This window comes from Coturnix japonica, chromosome 8 (genome assembly GCF_001577835.2).
Source record: "Coturnix japonica isolate 7356 chromosome 8, Coturnix japonica 2.1, whole genome shotgun sequence".
Classification (NCBI taxonomy): Eukaryota; Metazoa; Chordata; class Aves; order Galliformes; family Phasianidae; genus Coturnix; species Coturnix japonica.
This window is the reverse complement of record NC_029523.1, coordinates 16750698-16772578: the sequence shown is the minus strand read 5'-3', so window position 1 is coordinate 16772578 and position 21881 is coordinate 16750698. Positions and strand designations below refer to the sequence as shown.

The 21881-nt window shown below is 40.7% G+C and overlaps 1 protein-coding gene across 6 annotated transcripts in view; it reads right to left on the bottom strand.

Annotated features, from left to right (window-relative positions):
• ZZZ3 (zinc finger ZZ-type containing 3) overlaps window positions 1–16060 on the bottom strand; it is a 61675-nt gene extending 45615 nt beyond the window's left edge. For 2 of the 6 annotated variants that reach the window (XM_032446107.1, XM_032446108.1), the window contains exon 1: window positions 15901–16060. The gene's annotated coding sequence lies outside the window, so the exon portion shown is untranslated. Of the gene's footprint in view, window positions 1–15457; window positions 15637–15900 lie in introns of those variants that run through there. The other 4 variants (XM_015870247.2, XM_015870250.2, XM_015870249.2 and 1 more) reach the window with 3 other exon arrangements.
• Window positions 16061–21881: the final 5821 nt, after the last annotated feature.

Sequence of the window (21881 nt, the reverse complement as noted above, 5' to 3'; positions counted from 1 at the left end):
TTATTTTCTAATTAAGTTATTTCTATAACATGCAAAAAATACTAATCATAACAAGACATTATTTCCCACATTTCCCTGCTATTGACAGAAGTCATCAAGAAGTTACTAATAGTGCTAATAGTTTATTTATGAAAAGGAAGTTGAAGGAATACAGTGTTGTCTGACTTTCTTGAAAGCCCCAAGGCAAGTTGTAGCACCACTCCTCCTATGTACAGAATATTACACCACAAATAGCCACTCTGATTCACTTTCAAAATAATTCCAAGCATGCTACCTTACGAAGTACACTGTGATGCTTACACTGCACAAAACTGTATTTTTAGCCAAACGATTTTCACTCAAAGGTATTTGAAGTACATCAGTAAATATATACATATGTATTTTTAATACAGACTATTACAGCATCAGCTACATAAGCCTCAGAAAGCCACCATAATGACAAAGACAGAAGTACAAGACAACACAATGTATAACTAAAAGAAGGAAGATTTAGATTAGATAGAAGATGAAATTCTTCACTGTGAGGGCAGCGAGGCACAGGCACATGCTGCCCATAGAAGCTGTGGATGCCACAACCTTAGAGGTGCTCAAAGCTAGGCTGGATGAAGCCCTAAGCTGACAGGGTGTCCATGACCATGGCAGGGGGTTGGAACTTGGAGGTCCCTTCCAACCCAAACCACTCAGTGATTCCATGATTCTACTCTGTGATTAAACAAATTGTAGAGTACAATCAAATATATCAAATCAAGCCTGTGGCCCACAGAAAACACAGAAATGTCTGTTTTATGCAGAAAAAGTCTGAGACAGTGCATCTGTTCACTTTGCTGATACAGCTCTGTGTAGAACCTTACCACTGCTGCACTTCTCAAAATAGTGATTCGTGGCAGAAAATCTTTTTTGCTCTAGACAGATAGAACAGAATTGACTTTCACTGCCTTTTGCTGTTTGGTCTAATACAAATCACAACTGCTGGCTACACTTCACTACATACAGCAGGTTTGCCTTTGCAAGTAGTCTCTCAAAGCAATGTTCTTCATGAGCTGAATGTATCAGTTACCCTGAGAACAAGCCTGGCTCACTTCAGCAGCCCCAAGAGTGCTGCAAAGCAAAAAGACATTTTCTGTCAGTGCCCGAGCATCCTGAGCAAACAACAGATACCAGCACTTATAAACAACACCTTACTCTTACTCTTTTGAAATCCTGTTTTGCAACTGACTATTAGCTTATTAAGCAGATGGGTTTCATAGCCATAGAAAGTTTGACATTCTCATCCTTGCTCAGGTCTGAACATAAGCCTCTAGAATAAGATCAATGTGCATATTCCAGTCTACGTGGATTCCTGAAATTTCCACTGAAAAGTGCTTGAAGGTATTTTAAGGGCATTAATAACTGCATTTTTAAAGCTTCTCGTTTCATTGTTGCTCCGCATCTGGTCACTGAAAAACCTTTCAATATGAACATTATTACAGATCTTTTCTTCTCAATTCTGAATTGGTCTTGATTTTACATACACACATATATAAAACAGGAATGGTTCCAGTTCAGCTAGTATGTTACTATGTGTAGCTGCTTCTGTCCACATCCAACTGCTTCCAGATAGCATAGCTAGTCAGAATTTCCTTGATTTAATAGTACAATAGAAGTCTATTTTCCCTTTTTATCCCAACATACATAACTCCAATAGAACTGAGTTGTGTAATTTTGTTTAGCTTGACTGCAATTTTGCTTTCTCTTGCTCTGTTGGTAGACCAGTACATTCATCTGATGAACAACACAGTGTTTAATTTCCTGAATTTTCTGTGTCCTGCCTTTCCTCTGCTCACAGTATTAATTGGAAACACATAAAAAGTTTGTCTGGAATGTATTCACATTTAACATCTCAGCCTCCAGCCTCCTTCTGCTTCAATCTCAGTATGAAATCAGCTACCATGAAAGGCTCAGCCAAAAGAGTAGATGTTTTTGCACAATACAACCATTTATCAGCTGTTTTGTAGTTTTGTTTTTGTTTTTTTTTCCTGGTAGCTTATTAACTTGCAAAATAGATATATTTTATAGATTAAAAATGCATTTCTAAGCCTTTCTAAGATTTTATATTGTTTTTCTAAACCTACCATTAAACTGCCAACATGTTTCTGAAATACAGTTTATTTTTTCCTTTGTGATACAAGGAATACCCAGGTATCCTGCCTTAATTATTATTGTTCTCCAGAGTTGTTTTGCTTTGCAATACCCAGTTTATTATTTCCTGTACCTGCAAAGAGGAATTCACTTTCAAAATTCTGCTCACTGCTCAAGCATAAAATGAAAGACTGCCTACAAAGTACCAAATTCCTCCCAGCTGCATTATTCCTTCCCACTTTATAAATACTTCAAATACTTTATCGTGCGCTTTCTAAATACCTCTTCCACATGCTGAGAAACTGCACTACATTTACTAAGCAAAAAAGACTTGCTTGTGACTGACTGAGCACATGGACGTATCTGTTATCTGTGCGCATAGGTATGCAGTTCCCCTTTATGATAATTGGCTATCCATTTCCTTAAAAGCAAGTCTATTCTTTATATAAATGTATTTATATATTTTATGTATATATATATATATTTAATTTCAAACATCTTTCCTCACACTGCGAGAGATCGCAGGTCTGTGCAGTCAGTCCCTTGTCTCCAAGGACAGATGTAACTAGGGAAGAACTGCATACACACCACCTTTCCCACTACCAACTACTTTCAGTTCGGAGTCCTCCAAGTCACGTGTCATTTCTATCTGTGTAATGAACATCAGTGCATTTCTCTTCTCTATTTTTTCCCTGTTTTTCCTTGAGCTCCCATAATTTGTTAGCATTCAAGCTAATGCACCAATGTGTTTGTAAAAGAGAAATTTAATGTTCCATTTCTTTTTTAAATGGATATCAAGATCAATAATCTGGCAAAAAGAAAGAAGTAATGATGAAAGATTAGATATCCAATACAGGCAGCCACATGACAACTTCCATTTTATGGGATGACACTTTGCTGTTTTACTCAGTTTTACCATCAGCTTCACTTTTTGACTTTGTCTGGATACGTGTTTTCAGGAATAAAGAAGGAAAGATTCATAGTACTATAAAGGGATGGAAAGCTGATGTATAAACTAAGTACACCTATACTACAAAGGCATAGATGTTTCAAATGAATACAGTGAGTACCAGTACTATTATTATATGCTTTCAGTTTTATCTCCTCTAATAGAATAAAAGACCTCAAGGTTTTCAGTGATACCCTGGCTTTTCTCATTGTATTTTCCTGAACATCATTTCTTAGGTTAGGATAGGTTTGATTTTCAGTCTTTGTCTCAAGATGAGAAAACTCATGACTAGAGGAGTATTTTATTGTTTTCATATTTCATGCATTTTTAATTCAATTACACCGTGCAAACTGTGGTCACACTCAGTAAGGTAAGAAGTCAAGAACTTAACCTTATACAGAAGAACGTCTGAATATATCGTCTACAATTCTTAATGAGTTCGCAAGAAAGAAGGACGTTCATCCTACGGTTCCTCACAATTACCATGTAACAGCAGGTGAAAGGCCTGAAGAAATATAAAAAGATTATTCAAGTTCCAGATTCAGCCACTAGAGAGTTTCTCAAAGCACAAGAACAAAGGGGAAGAGCTACAGTCAACCTTCAGCATATTTTACCAGACTGAGGCAACAGGAAGGAGCTGTCAGCAGCTGGGTTAAAGAGTGTGAGTTATATAGTTTCCATATCTATCCTAAGCAAATGCAAATGGATTGTCAGAGCTCAGATACCTTTCTAAATGGCTAATCCATCACAAAAACGCAAAATGCGTGCTTGCAGTTAAGTACTTGCTCTCATGTACAGCCTTTGCCCCCTGCGCTACACACACTTGACTGTACCTTGATACAGCACTCTGAAAACCCCATCTTAAGAAACTGCAGAAATCTTAGACTAAACTGGAAGATGATTTATGTTGAACTTAGATTCACTTGTGCAAGGATGTTGTAAAGAAAAAATTTTCTTATTGTTCTCCCAGTGTATCATTCAGTTGCACGGACTTAATTAGTTTAAAATGCTTATTTCTTACAAGACTGAAAATTATGTGATCAGCATCTCTCCAAAATGCCACAGACACAGCTTGGAATCTTTACAGTACAAATTTGAAAACAATAACAAAGCTAGAAGTCACTTCCATTCAATCTGACATATTCACATCTGCATTTACACAGAACAGATATCAAGCAGAAGACTATGTTACTCTCTTTTAATAATAAACTGCTTACAGTTTATTATTTGCCAGTGGTGTCCCAGAAAAGCCTTTCTGATCCTTTCTAAAGCACAGTGTTTTTCAAACTACTGTAAGAAATTTAAGAGAGTTATGTCAAACCAAACGCTATACTTATTCTTTTCTTAGTGCCTCCGAAGAGCTGACATCAAGTATTAAGCAAGGATTAACCTGACAAATCTAATTTACATGCCATCCATAAAACTGCTTAGCTTTATGATTTAAAATATTACCAAAACCCTGCCAGTTCTTACAGAACATCTACAATAATTGTCTAATATGAAAGCACTTCTCTATGAATAACTGCATTACCTACAGCACAATGAAGCAGCCATAAAAGAGGAAACAGAAACACATGAAGAATACAGGTCCTAGGAGCGGCTTTTGCTATACCTTTGAATACACAAAGTGTTCATAACTCAAGTGACGTATTCTCTCCTACAGCAATAAGCAATTAATTACATTCTTTTCTTGATAACATGAGAAGAAAATACATGAAAACCCCAGACCTTTAATAACTAGTTTTACTGTTTCTAGAAGCACAAGATGTACTGAAATACAGTGATCATACAGGGCATAGCAGACCTGAGGATTTACCTGCTGTATGTTCGCTGAATTAATGGGTATTTTACTTGGCTGAGTGCCCTGCTGTTCTGCACAGACAATCTGTCCCAAACCTCTGATCATTCCTGCTGCACTTTTCCATCCTAACCCAGGCAGATGTATCAGTGCTGAATAAAACATCCAAAGGATGGGCTACATTATATTCCATAGATTTTTTACTTTTTTAATCACAGAACAGAAATGTTTTACGCTCCTTAATAACAGGCAACACTGTTTACATTCTCTGTCAGCTTCTGAAAACTGAATTATGCTTTTACAGAAGCATCTATCAGAACACTTTCCTGAGCAGTAATAGCTGACAAAGTCAGGGAGCTCTTTTTTCATTCTTATGCATTACCTCACATTTCTGAAAATGAGATTCTGCTTCTATTTTATCCCTCATTCACTCAGTTTTGTGAGATCCTTCTATAACTCTGCCTTTAGACAGTGATGAAATCAAGTCATCAGACTTATATCAGCTCTAGATTATTATCAGTTTTTTTTTCTGTCATCGCTGAGATAATGTTATCAACATATCACTACTCTAGAAGTATTTGATTGAACAATTCTAACCATATGATAACATTTCAAACACCTGTACATTTTGTACAGTGCAGAAAAGAAAAACACCCAAACCTTTCATGGCATCAATCAAAACTTCAATCAAATCAAAACAATTTAATGCGCTGCCCAAAGGAATACAGGCATTCTCTCAACAAAGCACGGGCTAAATCCTCCTTTTTACAATTATGCCTATAGGAACTACAGGAAAAGCACATAAAATCAGTTCAACAAGTCTTAGATTAAACCCTGACATTAAAATTGCAAATCACTATTTGCAATGAAACTAATGCTCTATTAACACAAATGCTACCAAAGTTTGCCCAATGGGTTTGCAAAATGTTTGGACTGATGATAAATTTCAAGTCCCCTGACTGACAAATCCCCCTGGATTTCGGGTGCTACTTCTTCCTAGGAATGTTATATTCAGACTGTTTGGATGCCCTTGCTTAATCGAGAAAACACTAGAAACATCTGTATTCACTCTCAGTCAAAGCAACTCTACAGCATCTATGTATTTAAACTGAAGAAGTAAAATGTAAACATAAGTGCAAGTCAGCAGAATAATTAAAAATACATTTGGCCAGTTCAGGACACTACACTGAAGACAGCATTTTCATCAGCAGCGGATGCTAAGATTCAATGCAAACACACCTATTTTTTTTTTTTTTGGCAGCTGAACTCCTATCAGAATATGTCTTAGTTTAAACAGGTTTCCAATGTTGTGCCAAGCAGGTAACTTCCATGAGGATCATTCTGTACCTGAATTAATGCAACCCTCTTTTTTCTACCCCTGCTTCACCCGTATCAGCTTAGATACTATTGCAAAGAGCTTTTTCCTAGTTCATTGCTGTATCCTAGTCTCCACTTTGCTCTATTCTAGTCTCCACTTCCCACTATCCTTCTAATACAGCACACAAAGCTGTATCTACCCATCATCTCACTCCTTACCAAAAGAACTGACACATACTCTGGTGAGCCTTCAGTCATTCTCTATTTAATTTTTCAACACGACTTCCCAGGTGAGGTTTCACTTTACAGTTAAGTGATTTAATCTACAAACAGAGGCAATCCCACTCCCCATGACCCCGGCGCACCATCCCGATTTTTCCTATGCATTTGCCTTAGTATTCAATTTGATCTCACAATGAGCTGATTTAGAAAATACACATCCTACAAAAGAGCCATTATTTTTCTGCTGGGTTAGCTCCCTGAACAAGCTTACAGTAATGGTCAGACAAGCACAGGTGCTACCAGAAAGCAGGGGCCAGACCTACGTATGTTGGTGACAGATAGCCACTGGATCAGGTTAGCTGTAACATGAAGCCCTACTCACAGGCTGCCCCTTATCCTTAGCTCCTTACAAGCACTAGGAGCACAGTTACTTCGTTTAACTTAGAACTCAAAGTTTCCATGATGAGGATACAAATATTTGATAAGTGATGCACAGAAAGCAACTCAACAACCTTATGGTTTCTATCCGTACTGACCAGCTATAACCTAAATTACATTGGAGTTGAGAACTCCCTGGGGGGAAATGTTCTCCACATCTGCTTCTGCCAAGCAGGGGTCACAGTAGCTGCTTTACTTCACTTTATTCTCATTCTATTTTACAGTTGGTTTGAATATAAAACTGCTAAAATTATTTGGAAAACTTAACTAAAATGCAGTTGATGCACATCTTCACCGGCAGAACCTGAGGTACACAAAGGAGGCAACAGAGAAGAAGAAATAAGACTTTCTGTATTCTTATTTGTAACTGATTCAAACCCTCGGGCTCTTTTTCAACATCACTTCTCATTATGGAAAATAGTGAGAGTAGAAACAGTCACCAGACTTCACACAGAAGTGGTACAACAGTAGAAGTGTAAGAAAAGCAAATGTTTCAAAGCAGGAGCACCAGCTAATCCACCAGGGAAGCTGCAGGGATACCCTGTATGCAGTAAAGGAGCCATTCGAGGGAGGATACGTAGAAACCTTAAATTTCAGCTCATACAACTTCTGCAAGTCAGGCCTACTGTGAGAACAGACAGGACAAGAAGAAATGTCCACGTGATCACCTGGTACACATCATAAAAGAAAGCCATAGTGACACATGAATCAGGCTTAAAAGGGTACTGAGAATATCACAGAGTAATCCTTCCCAGAGCTCTGCTGATTCTCATAGAGAAGCCCCTGACTCTTCTTATAAGAATTTCTCAGGTTAAACATTCCCTCTCTGCATTCTGAATTCTGACAGTAGGAAAAATAATAATAATAACCTCTCATGTAATATAGGAAGCTTCAATAAAATCACTTCTGAGATATAACTAACCAGGGGTATTTTCAGTTTATAAGTGATATAACTGAAAATCATAAATATTAACAAGAAATAAACAACCTCTACTGCTGGTGGGTTGGGTGGTTTCCAGTGGAGGGAGCAGGGGGAATAAAAATGGAAAGATCTTTCAGATCTTAAAAACAGGAAACCAATTCCTCCACACACCTGGAGAATTTGGAAGGTCCTGACAGCAAAACGGGCTTCTCCACACAGTAATCCATTTAAGAGAATAAATACAGAGGATTCTTGAGGATTTGCAAGATTCAATTTGTTTCAACACAAAGAGCAATCACACTACAGGTCAGTAACCTCACCATTATAAGAAACAGCAACAAAAACATCTTGAAATGAAACATGAAGTAGGAAACAAAACTCTGAAAAGGCTGAATTCACTTTGGGGTGAAGGAGAACTTTGTGTGAATTCAGACATGATACAAAAAGTCAGTGCTTCGCATTGTCCTTTCCAGCACAGGCTGTGAAATGGCAGCAACTATGAGAGGAACCTTTTCTATCTAAAGTATCTCAGGAATCCTCTTAACAAAGGATCAGCAGATTCCCAATTACATGATCCAGAGAAATTTACAGCTCATCTCAGTGAAGAGAATGAGATAACTGCACTCTGTTCTGTTAGAAACCCATTTTCTCCCAGATGGACTTAGAACTATGCAAGCATGTAGGAAAAGTAATCACACTACTGCAGACACTGCACTGACACTTTGAATAATAATTCTTCATCCTTTTGGCATTTTTTGCAATGCATGGGACACAGCAGAATTTCTGGTAAACTGATAGAATGAGGACCACGAATTTGCTAAGATCTGAAAAATTATATATATGTGTATGTATGTGTGTGTGTGTATGTATGTATGTATAAAGCTGCAGCAGCTTTCTACTTCACCTACTTTAGTTTTTTTAAAGGACAAAACATTTGCAGACAAGTTGCAGACTGGAAAGAACAGAGAAGTTTTGATGAGCTTCCTTTATCCCAGAACTTTGCTTTTGAGGAAACACCCAGACAACAGCGCTGGCAGCTTCGCAGAACTCAGACACCCTGTCAGATCCCTTCAAGGGGCAATTTAGATAGAGCAGTTACTATCAAAAGCAATCTGATCACGGATAAATAACAAGTAAGACTTGCTGCTTGTTACACTCTGACTTTCACAGACACATACACAGAGAAAGTGCAAGTAAATAACAAGAAGGCAGTAGGCGGCAGAGAAAACATGTACGAATACATTCTAACTTTAGAATGATTTGCAAAATACAATTTCAAGAGTTGCCAAAGACATTTTATACACTTGAAAACTGGAAAGAAAAAAAAAAAGAAAAGAAAAAAAACAAGCAGAAATAAAACAGCAACAATCTGTCACAACACTAATGGCTTCCCACTACAAATCCTTTTGTCAGTCACAGCCTACATGGTCCCCCAGACCACTAGACAAGAAATACTTCTCCAAACCCCAGTAAGAACATCTTCCCCCACACACACTGTTCAGCTGCCAGGCCGTCCTGACAACTCCTTCTCAGTAACAGCTCACTCATCAGGTGCAGCTTAAGGAATAGGTGCATTTGCCTTTGCCCAAGACTTAAGCCTGAGCCCTTCCTCTGAGACACCGTGACCCCTTCACAGTCCTCTACAAGAAAGCCTTTGTTCTGTACTGATACATATAAGAAAAAAAATCCATGGAAGACTTAAAATATTTGAAGGAAGCAATAAATTCCTGCTTTACATCATTCTAACACAGCAGACAGCGCTTTCTTCCTTTTCCCAGTTTTAGAGAAGCAGTAACAGCTTTGAGGGCAAATTTATTTAACTAAATTATAAGAAGCCCTCAGAATTAACTTTCACCTTGTCCAAATATCACATCAGCACCTAAAATTAGTGCCACATCCTTGACCAAAACCTTGTTCCTGAATGATCTAGTGAGCAATTTCCCATCAACCAGAACAAGCAGAACGATGATATCCTGTAGCTGAAGTGTATATAAAGTTTAATTCGTACTGCTCATCAGATGGAAAAACGCAACAGAAGCTTAATTTCAATTAGGAAGAAGTGGACTGAAAGCATCATTTCATCTCAGCCCTCAACTCTCTCTGAACGCCAAGAATGTCGAAGAATTCACTGAACCCTTTTTCTAACTGCAGAGCATAGACCTACACAGCACAGAGATTGGCCTTCATTATTCATTAAGCCCAAGACAGCTTTGTCAAATTTTAATAATTAGAAAAGCCTGAACAAGGGCACAGGAAAAGCACTCAGGTGGGTTTGAGCAGGAAAATTTCACAATGAATTATTCAAATGGATTTGGTTCAAAACAGTTCTGTCAAACCGCCTGGTACTTCTAATCCTAAATGCTCTCACAACGCTTCTGTTCCAAAGGTAGTGCCTTCATTTAATCAAAGCTTTTCCCATTACCTAAAAAATCCTCAAAGGAGAGATTTTGTTTAGAAACAGGCGGCAGTAGAAAGCATGCATTTCTACTCAACCTCATCAATGTTATTACTATTACACAGCAATGGGGATGAAAGACTAAAATCCAGTCCTAATTTAAGGAACACAAACAGGTTTTGAAGAAAGCTTCTTATATAATAAACTCCTCAAGAACCTGAAGATCATCGTTCAACATCCATCTCTCAGATAACAGCTGTTATCTCTGTTTCAGTGAGGAGTAGAAGCTGCATGATCAGCTCAGCATTAAAGCCTACACTACATCCCATCCCCTTCCTCCCTAGGATTAATCCTTTTAATTTTGCTTTTTGCCAGTGACGTTTTCTGACAGACTTTGACTCCAGCTCAGTTTATTTCTGATGGTTCATAAATACAAAAGCAAACACAAACAATAAACCACCACACAAAAGGAAGTCGAAGATTAAAAAAAAAGATGCCTATTCAAGTGATTTTCAATATTACATTACACGGGTCTTAAATAAATGCTTTATAAAGCAACACTTTAATGACCATATTTGATGCACCTCTTCAAACTAAATCTTGCAGACTCTCACACCAGATTTTTCTCTACCACACGGTCCATATTCTTTGCTTGGTTCGGTTTTGCTTTTTCATTTGTTTGGTTTGCTCATGGCCAGTAACGTTACAAAAATCATAAAAATGTGGTGACCTTATGGTGACACATCACCCCAGCCCCTGCTCCAAGGACAGGCCAACTACACCCAGCTCACCTCTAAAAGAAGGCTATTTCATCTCTTCTAGAACATTTTCAGCTACAGATATCCCATTACTTCCCTCAGACATTCGACCCTCTTTTTATCTACCCACAGAGCTGGAAAGCTTTTTGTAGGATCAAAACGTTCTTTTGTGCTATTTAGGACCATTATTTCTTGTCCTACCTGGAGAGAACAGTTTATTACATTCCTCTCCGCAGCGATCCTTCCCATACTTAAAGCCTGTTATTATACTTCCCCATCTCTGCTACAGTCTAAACAATTTCAGACTTTCTGGTCCTTCCTCAGAGGCCATTACTGCAACCTTCCTAAAATACTCTTTGATTGGCCCAAATGTGTTTGAAGTGCAGTAACAAAAAGCAGAGACTGCATCACCTGAGGCCTAACGCTGAGTGCTGCAGAAGAAACGTGTATCTTACACACAACAACAATTCAGCTCCTATAATCCCAGAGTGACTCCCGGTGTCTTTTTAAAGCTGGCATGACTCATTTGTGTTCATTTTGTGATACAGCCACTTATTTGCAGTCAAGTCAGTTGTTTCTCATTTTAAGTTTATTGTTGCTACACAAACATATTATTTTACATTTCCCCTTACTGAAATGCATCCCATGTATTTCCTTCAGATCATCTGACCATTTTGTTGAGATCATTTCACACTGCAGTGCCTGTATTCCTCCAGCCCTGAGCTCTGCTGTAGCAATTAGTAAACCTCTGTTCTATCATCCAACTCACAAACTGAAAGACTAAACAGGATTAAACTCACAAAATACACCTCTATATTCCACTCACTGCACTCCTCCAATCTGAAACATCCTTGGAGCATTTAATTAACAAGTAGAAACCAGCATGGCAAATCTTCTCTGACAGCATCTATTTTTGGTGTTTCTGGATTCTTTATCTGTGGAGATAAAACTTCTAACTTCAGCACTGCTGTGTTTTGTCACTGTGCTGGAAAACCTTCAGACACAAACACACAGGGGAGCCCTCCAGCACTCTCTTCCTCCTTTAAAGTATTAGTGGCAAAGTAACCTAGATGCACAGCTCTTCCAGTTCCGAATTTGGGCCATACTCCTGTTTTTCTTGCCTGTAACAGAGACACTAAAATGGCACAGTCACCCCAAGAAATCTCTAGGTCTGAAAAATTCATAACAGATCTATGAGTAAATACATCAGCCAATAACAACAACAAAGGCAAAACCAAAAAGCAGGATACTAACATTTATACATCAACATGAAAACTGTCAAGAACACACAGTTGCTTTTGGACCTTTATATTTTCTAACTGTTATAAATCAAGCTCAAATCACGGCACTTTATGGACAGAACCAGACGTGTCTCAGGACAGAGCTGGAAAAGACAAAATCCCACCACCCTGCTACCAGCCAGATGCTCTAAGGGGAAGCTTTTGCTCTGATCCTTCTTACAGCAGTTTGTCTGGCACATACGCACCCAATTAATCAAACCAAATATTTGTGTTCACACAGCGTTAACTGAACTAGTAAAAAGATCTTGGACAATTAGATTTTCTATCTTGCCAACATTCATATTCTACGTCTTATGATGAAGTTTGATACACAGAAACAGAGAGCACCTAATGGAACAGAGAAAACATTGTTACAAGGGGAGTCTGCTGTTTTCAGAAGCAACAAGACAGAAAGCGATCAGCTTAATGCAAAGCAAAAATATTTAAATGGAGTATCATGTCAAACTTTAACCAAGGGCCCACGAGCTGCTGAAATGTTTAGCCAAAAAGGAACTTGGTCATTAGAGAGAATGGTCCTGCTCTACTTCCAAAGGGCTGAGGATTGGAACAGCTGATCTTATGGCATTACCACATTTAACTGAAATCATTATAAGCATTAAAAGCCTAAAGTAACTTTTGAGAACAGTTGTTGTAATTTAAGCTTTTGGTCTGAAGATATAAAAAAACTCCTCTATGATAATTGTCAGCATAAGCAGAAGTAATTAAATACAAGCTTGTAACTAATACACAGGACTGAGCCACAGACTGTACAGGTTATCAGCCCGCTATGCTACAAAACCACAACGGAGTACTTTGCTTTGATGATGAAAATGCACAATAACCTTTTAAAAAGCTTTTTGTTTTAAGAACAATGTCCAATAAGAAAAATGCTACTTAATGCTTTTCTTAATAATATTTCAACAGGTTTTCACAACACTAAAATAAATGTTTAGAAAAGTTTTTCTAGGCCAAAGGCAGTTTTCAAAGCACCAGCCACGTTTACAGTGTTGTTATAGCTGGAACAATACCAGACTTCAGTGTAACGTTTATGAGAAGCAAGTTCTTATAGAAAGCAGCCTGATCCCCTGATCTCCTGATCTCCAGCAAAGTCCACTTAATTTGGAAACTAAGACCTTTCTCACTCCAGAAATGACAAAGTTTCCCCCCTTCTGGACCTTCCCTCCCACCTACACAGGTGGAAGATTTTTTTTTCTTGTTCCAAGATTTTAAGGAGAACTTTTATAAATATCTGCCTGGAATCATTCAATTATATTTGAACCAACCCAAAAGACAGAGAACAACAGGTCTTCCAGTACTGTATTTCTAGAACTCACGCCAGTACAATGTAAAGCTATGGATACTGTTGTAAAGCTATGGATCATGTTGTGTTGACGAATATGATTTAGCTGGGAAGTATTGGTAATGGTTGCACTAGATGATCTTCTAGGTCTTTTCCAACCTTGATAATTCTGTGATTCTGTGATACAGGCAAATGCTAAATACCTGCACAGCAAGCTTTGAACCACGCAAATATGGTTCTTTACAACTGAAGAGACCTGTAACAACAGCTCCCCCCAAATGCAAAGCATTCCATGCTGGGGAAAGTCCTAAGAAAGGAACCACTGAGATCAGCTGCAAAGACCTGAAAGAGAGCTTTGCAAATGTGAAAGATTAACTTAAAAAAAAATGATAATAAACAACTGGAAATGGGTCAGACTGCCAAGATTTCTATTCCAACTTCCTGAGTACACTTTGAAACATGAAGAAACTGTTCCTTATTTCATTTACCCAACACGGTGGCAGAAGAGCAAAGCAAAAGACTTATCACCTTGCGGCCACCGGGCAACTATCACTGACTGACAAGATGCCAATCTACTTCCAGTACACAGAACCAGAACCCAGCATTTCCTCTGGTCTCCCAGAAATACTGGGTAAGTCTCCATTCTGTACATGGCAGACAGCAAGGGGGATCACACTACATTCGAAATGCCAATAGATGTCAAAGCAGCCAGGTACTGCTTAGCAATAGAACAGAAGGCCACAGGATATCCTCCTAAACACTGTGAAACAGAGATCTAGTTATTTTGGCATACTAACTGTGTAATACTGCATTCAAAAATCCCATTTACTAGTTCTCACTTTCCAGAGAAAAAAACAGGGGATTGAACTTAATCATTAAACAGCCCAATAAAAAAGACACTTAGTTCTGCCTTCCTCTTATTAATTAGACATTTGTGGTATGCAATGCAAAGAAAAATCCTTTCAGTTTACAGTGGTACAGCTGAGAGCTGCAGGAAGTACCTTTACTGGACAACATAAGAAATAGACCCAGCAGAATTTCAGCTTCAGGTCATAACTGCTCCTTATCAACATATATGGCCACACTGTGAAACAATCCTCCACAAAGAGCCTTCGCTGTAATTTTAGGACATACCATATTTCTATGAAACAAGCAGAAAATCTGCACACACAAAGTTGTCCATGTCCTGAATGACTTCCTAAAAGCCACGTGCTGAAGGAAACTGCTCCCTAACTCCTTGTACAGCAAGGGAGCTTCATCAGTGGCTCCAACTGAGTGAAAATGTCACCTGACTAATAACATTTTACTACATACACTTTTCCTTTAAAGAATTGAGCTTTCCTCCTCTAGAGCACTTCTTCAACCAACGTGTTTCCAGTCCTTGCAACAGACTGGAGGGGTTGTAACTAAATGTATGGTAGAAATGCATGAAAAAGACACGTCCTTAAGGGCTGTATGAGTTAGTATTTAATACAAAATACTGAGCACACTTAACGTTTTGATCTCTAAATGATTTCTATCTTATTAGTTTAGTAGTAATAGCAATATCAATGGAAAATACACAAACACACCTACAACCGCCAAGCAGCTACTACAGTGCATCTAATAACGACTGCAAACATAATTCTGAATAACAGCTGGAGATCTCAACCCCAAGAACACACTTTTTAATGTTAGTTTTCTTATCGTTATTCATCAGCCTAGACTAGTAACAAGAAGCATTTAACCCCAAGCCCACAACCCCTGATTGCGCGAGGTGAGCTGAGGTGAGGCGGGGCCGGGCCGGGGCGGGGGAAGGGAGGGATGGAGGGAGGAGGGAGGAGGGCCGGGAGCGGAGCCAGTAGCGCTTCCCCGGGGCGCCCGACCCCGCCCCGCTCCCCGCTGGTCCCGGGTCCCGGCACACGCGGGCGGGGAGGAGGCAGCCGGCAGGGTCCCCGCCCCCCGGCCCCGTTACCATTACCCAGCACGCACAGCGCTGCGCCGCCATCCCGCAGCCGGCCCGATCCCGCAGGAACCGCGCGACCTCGCGAGATTCCCCTGGTTCCTCCTCCTCTCCCGCCCCGGCCCCGCGCGCTCACGCTCGCTCGCTCAGACCCAACATGGCGGCCGCGGTGCCGCGCACGTGTCCCCAGCCGCGCGGTGTCGGAGCGGGAGCGCGCACACACGTAACGCCGGGAGGGAGGGAGCGCGGGGAGAGGCGGAGCCGCCGCGCACGCGCAGTGGGCGCCGCTGCCGGCCCAGCTGATTCGAACGGGGCGCGCGAGCCGCCACCTCCTCCCGCACGCGCTGGTCACGTGGGGGCTTCCCCCCGCTCCTTCCCTCCTCCTCCTCCTTCCCCCTCCCCTCGCGGGTTCCGAACTCGGCACCATCCGGGTCCCCGTTTCCCCGGGGCCGAGCCCTCACCTGGCTCCCGCTCCTCGGCGCTGCCGGCCCCGCTCAGCCCTGCGCGCTGCTCGCTCCCTCCGTGCTGCCCGCACCAGGCGGCGGCGGCGGCTCCGCACAGCGCCTGCTCCCCTCAGCTCGGCGGCGGCGGCTCCTTCCGCTTCCTTCCCCTCCCCCTCCAGCCACTGCGGCGGGGACCCGCTCCCTGCAGCTCCGCCTGCTGGCAGAGGGCGGGGGCGGCGGCACGGCCTGAACGCTGCCCCCCGGCTGGGGGCTGAGCCGGGCGGTGCGATCGGAGACCCAGGGAGGCGGCCGGGAAGGGCTGGGAGCCGCTCGGCTCACACGGCGGCGGGTTGTCACAGGGCGCGCTGCCGGGAGGTCCCTCCTCAGTCCGGGATCCGGCGTTGTGTGGCCGGTGGCTTAAAATGAACCTTATACGTCTTATTTTGGCATCCTCCTCGTGCCCTGCGAGTCACTTATGTGCTGGGACTTTATTTACTGATGCCTCTTCCCAATGGGAGAGGATCTACCGCGTGTCTCTCGTTCTCCTCTAACCCCACTGTTTTTTGTGTTTTTTGTTTGTTTTTTTATTTATCTGGAGAGCTTCAGGTAACAAGTATGGAGAGATTCAAGTTTTCTATGTAAGTGCTTATGAAAGGCAATAAAAACATAATGAGCCCCTGGAAACTGCAAATTGTTGAAAAATCCTAAATTAAATCAGCTTTCTGGAATAGAAGGTTACCTAGAGATAAGTATTTTCAATTGCATTTAAAGACAAGCGCTGTAGTGGTCAGACCAATTGTGTTTCTGTACAGAACGGATCTTTCCCATTTAACAACACCATAATTGCCCCCAATTACCAGTCTGGCCATGCAGTCCCGCAGTCTGCATTGAAACCTCAGTTGCTTTTCCACTTTCCCCTTCTTGCTGACTTGGAAAACCTGCGAAGGGAATCAAAACAACAAAAATCCCACAAGAGAAGGAAGTTTTTATTGTATGCCCAAATCTTAAAGAGCAACGGAGCCTTTTGTGGTGTTATTGCAGAAGCACCTGTAAGTGAGCAGTGCCGAAATATGTTTGCTCAGCTCAACAGCTGCAGCAGTTGAAGACGTTATTGCGTTGCAGCCAAGTGCTGGTGCTTTCACAGTAGGACTGAGTGTTCTCACAGCAAAATCTATTGTATTTTGTTCAAGTTCCCATGGCTGAGGAAGGGCACAGTTGAGCAATACAGAGAGCTGATCTGCCGGCCTGCTGACACAAAGCAGCACCCTTTCCCCACGCACTCCCCTCGTAACCATGCTGGTGCCAATCTGAACACCCAGTAAATCAGACCTAAAGAGACCAAGGAGCTGCTCCTATTTCTGGGGTGTTAATTTCCCACTAAGAAATAAACTGCTTTGGATGATGGATAGTAGGGGCAGCACGTGAGAAGTAGAGGCCAAAGGTGCAGAGGAGCAGGACTAGTCTCTCTTGGCAGAAGATAGTTTTTGGCAACAAGTTTGAACCAGTTGAACCATAGCGCCTAACCACACCCCAGACCAGGATTTGCTTTGAATTCACTGAGGAGTGCCCAAATGCAACACTCTGCTTTCTTCCTTAAGAAGCAATAATGTCGAGTGATGGGACGATAACAGAGCAACCGTTGTTGTTAATGGCGCAGTGGTTTTGGTAATGGCTCCTGGGCTGTGCTCCACCTCCATATGCTCCTACTTTGGCTGGAATGAATCCAGCTATTCCATACCCACGGGGCACTTTGGCTCAGCAGGCCTACTAGAGAAAATAACTATATGCAAAGAGGGGAAAAAACCAAGCCATGCAAAGTATCAAGTATACTCACTGCGCTTATTCTTATTACACTTCTTGTCTCCACCCAAGAAAATTTCCATTTAAACCCTGAGAAACCTGCTTTGTTTGAAGCTGGTTGGATGGGACTCTACTTTGACTGTTGTCCTCACGATTCAGATTTCTCCCATTTGTTCATGCTATCCGGTAGCCTTTTCCCTGCAGGATGCTGTAGTAGCTTCTACATAATTCCTAAGCCTACAGGAATATGGTCCTGTAATACACCTCCCCTTCCCCAGCTACTCCTATAACCCACCCAAACCCTAAGTCTTGGCACAACCATTTTCTCTGCACAGCAAGTTATGTTGTACACCAATAACTGGTAGCTATATTTTGTTGTGGGCAGCCTCAAGTAATTCATATTGCAGAAGGCAACCTTTCTGGCCTTGCCACCTGTGGTAGGAAACAAGCAAACAAACAACATCCGGATCAAGGGAAAACAGTGTTAATGACAGCTTTCCCTCATGATAGAGCAGGACTAAGCTAAAACAAGAGATCAGCCCCACCTCTAAAGTCACTATTTGCTACAACTTGAACTGTTTTATCTGCACCAATTTGCTGGAGCCCCAACTCATATTTGTGCATAGAGGTGCCTAAGACCATAAGGTCCATCACTGACAGCTGTTACAGGGCTCATACTATAAGTGGTAGCATCACTGTTTCAACCTTTAAAAACCAACAAATAGCATCTCTGCTTTTCCATTAAAGCAAATGTGTTCTTTTTTATTATTTATTTTCTATCATTGGTCAAAATGACGCTCACTGCACAATTCAGCACAATTGAGAAACTGATCTGAAGGACAGCTAGGTTAGTTCTGGTATCTTTCCAGTGTGCTCCAAGAAGGGCATTTGCAAGCTACTCCTGATTCCCTGCCTGATGCTGCTATTAAACACAGGGTTTATGGTCTCAGCCACTGCTCCAAGATCTACACTGGCTCTACACCGTCATGCAGGAGGGAGATTACGGCTGAATTCTTCTCTGGAGTTCAGCTCAGGCTTATTTGCTCTGATTCAAGGACAACTGTATTGGACTGACTGGTTTGTGTAGAACTGCTTTGGTGGCTGCACAGTAAGTCCTGGTCAAGAGCAGAGACTCATCCTGAAGCCAGCAGAGCCCAAACTTAATAAACCATCTTGGAATGGATGAGAACTAACTCAGCCACAACTCAGCATTACTCTTAGCTAATCAATTCAGAAATCTTATTCATTCAGCTGATGATTTTCCTATTGAACTATCAAGATCCTGTTGCATTTTCTCACATCTACAACCCTAAAGCAGTCACCCAATGACTTGGCTTGCTTGTAGTCTCACGAGAATCCCTAAAACCTATGAGCGATCTGTTTCTCACAAATGGACTTTGATTTTTAATCTGCATATCTCAGCTGACACAGCTTTGGGAGAGAAACATTTTGTGGTGATACCAGCTTTTTTTTAATGAAAAGTATGACTCAGCTATTGTAAGCAAACACCTGTAATTTTAGATGCATTATAGACAGGGACATTTTTATCTTACCACGTGGCAGCGCTCACAAGTTTACAGAGGAAAAAAGCTTTATTGCCTTGTTGAATCATTGAAAGCTAAGCTAAAGCTATTAATTTAGGACCAGACGTGTTTTAAATAGCAGTAACTAATACAGAACGTATGCAAGAAAATAAGTGATGTTTTTCCTCTTTTTTCCTACCCCAACTCCAAAAGGATATTTTATTATCCAGTTAAGGTAAATGGAGTTTGTAAATAGACAGTCATGGTGAAATAACATTGAAAGCGATTTGTCCTTCTTTGTGACACTTCTGAAGTCTAGAATTCTTACTTTGCTTCCTGCTATTAATTGTCAGCTCTGGATGGCTTAAGTATAGAGGGAAGCCAGAAAAGCCATCTGTTTGGGAGAATGAAAAAGCCTACTTGTTTTACTCATTTCCTGGGCAAAACGAAGAGCTGAAAGGTTTTCAGTGAGAAAACTGCTTAGACTGCACTAAGCCAGATGTACACAGGGAATTCAAAAGGAATAAATGGGACAGGATTTTCTTAGTTTGGTGTAAAATGGTTGTATGGCAAATAAGAAGAATCTACTTGTTTCTTCAATCAGATACTCTGATTTTTTTTGTATATTTTCCAAATCTCAGGTTTGCTTTTCAAAAGTAGCTTATGTGATGAATATTGATTAGAAACATTCGTCTGTGATACTGAATGGAAAGAAGCTCCTTGCATTCATTCCTTTTGAGAAAACATAGGATATCTTGTGTTACTTAAAGCCAGTTACTTTATGAACTTTGATTCAGAAAAGCAGGATTCTTACATAATGCATTAGCCACTGCACATTAAATTACACCAGATTCCATAAGAAAAAGTCAGCCATATTTAACTTCTTACTCTTTATGCTGATATCCCCACTGCCAGTAGGACAAGCTGCAAACTGAACATCTAGTTATAAGAAACTACCCTGCTCTAGGGCTGAAAAAATACAGGATCATACACACTCACAGAAGGCTCTAAATAGAAGTTCTTTCAGATATCACTGAATGTTGTGCTATGCTGAAAGGACAGACTTCTTTGAGCATTCTGTGCTTCCAAATTAGGGTCCAACACTACTGCTTGTTGGCTCCAATCTTCAGACGTCCCCATTTTGATAGCCCAGTCTGAAGGTAACTTCAATCAGCATAGCTCTATTGGTAGAACAGTCAGAATTAACTATGCAACTAACTCCCTGGCAAAGCAAAAAAGACTAGAACTTCCACGTGAAATAGCAGTTTTGTGGGGGAAAAGAGATTAAATTGAAAGAAATAAATAAATTAGCATCCATGCAACTGCATACAGTAGGTTGCAAGTCATAGTACAGCATCTAGATAGAGCAGTAAAGTTCTATAGCAACATCTCCTTATCACAGCCAGGGACATGTGACAACAAAGGGTGTTTCTGTTCTCTCATCAATTCAGATTTGGCAGATTTCATACCACAGAGATGTTACCCTACAGCAGTTTTTGTTAGATGCATACAAACATGTTTTTGCTGCATTCAGGCATTTCAGCAGCTGACAATGACAACGCTACTAAAATATACAGCTACCAAAATTGAATGCAATCTTGCCTTTTGTGATACAAATTAGTAAAAACAGCCTTTTGCTCCGTTTAATCATCTCTTGGTGGAGTTATTGAAAAGTGCATAGAATCTATAACTTTCCTAGCAAGCTTTCAGGCTGACAGAAAGACTGACACCCATTACAGCATCCCAGAGCCATTTATCTGTTTAAAAACATAAAACTGTATCTGATGCACCTACTCAAGATCACTATTCCAGAGAAGAACAAAAAATAGTTACTGTACTGCCTCCAGCCAATTAAGGAACAGAAGAAATAGACTGTGCATTTCAAATACAAACTGATACACACACGTCACCAACCTTAGACACAGGACTAGTACAGATACAACCTGCAGAAACAGTTTTCTGAACAAAAGAAATGAATTCTCATCATAATCATCTCAAAAACTTCCTCCATTTCCTAATATTCCAGAAACAAGGAGAAGACTGGCTTGTTAGTCAGTAAAACATCCCACTGACAAGGAATAATTTTTCAACTAATGTGCTTCATTAAGCACACTACTTAGCTCCGTGCTCTCAAGTATATTGTAGAAGTGCCTTGTTTTGCTACTAATTCAGTAGCTCTTTGGTTCATCTTTTCCCCTCCAATTATATCGTTCACTTACTTCACACAATATCTGAAGCATCCTTCTGGATGCTGGAGGTTCCAATAAACATTTAGCTAAACTACTTGCAATAAATAAATAGATGACAACAACAACAACCCCTGAAAAATGCAGAGAGCAAATTTTCAGTTACTCCCATGCAGTTCTCTCCAGAGGAGAGCGCTGAAGTGACCAGAGTGAACTTTCAATAGCTCAAATCTAGACTCCTAAGCCTCAAATAAGGAATTGCCCCTTCTTGAAATGCCATCTTCCCTCGCACCCAAATACACTGCTGTCTTTCCTCAATTGGAAACAAAGGAAAAAACAATCTTAAGAAGTCTGGTTAAAATCTTAAAGAGAAAAATCATTTCCGTGGCCCCTTTCTGAGATACATTCTTCCCCTGCTATTAATCAGATCTCCCTTCACAGAGCAGGTTTTTCTCCTTTAAGCACTGCACCATTGCCTGCCTTCCACTAT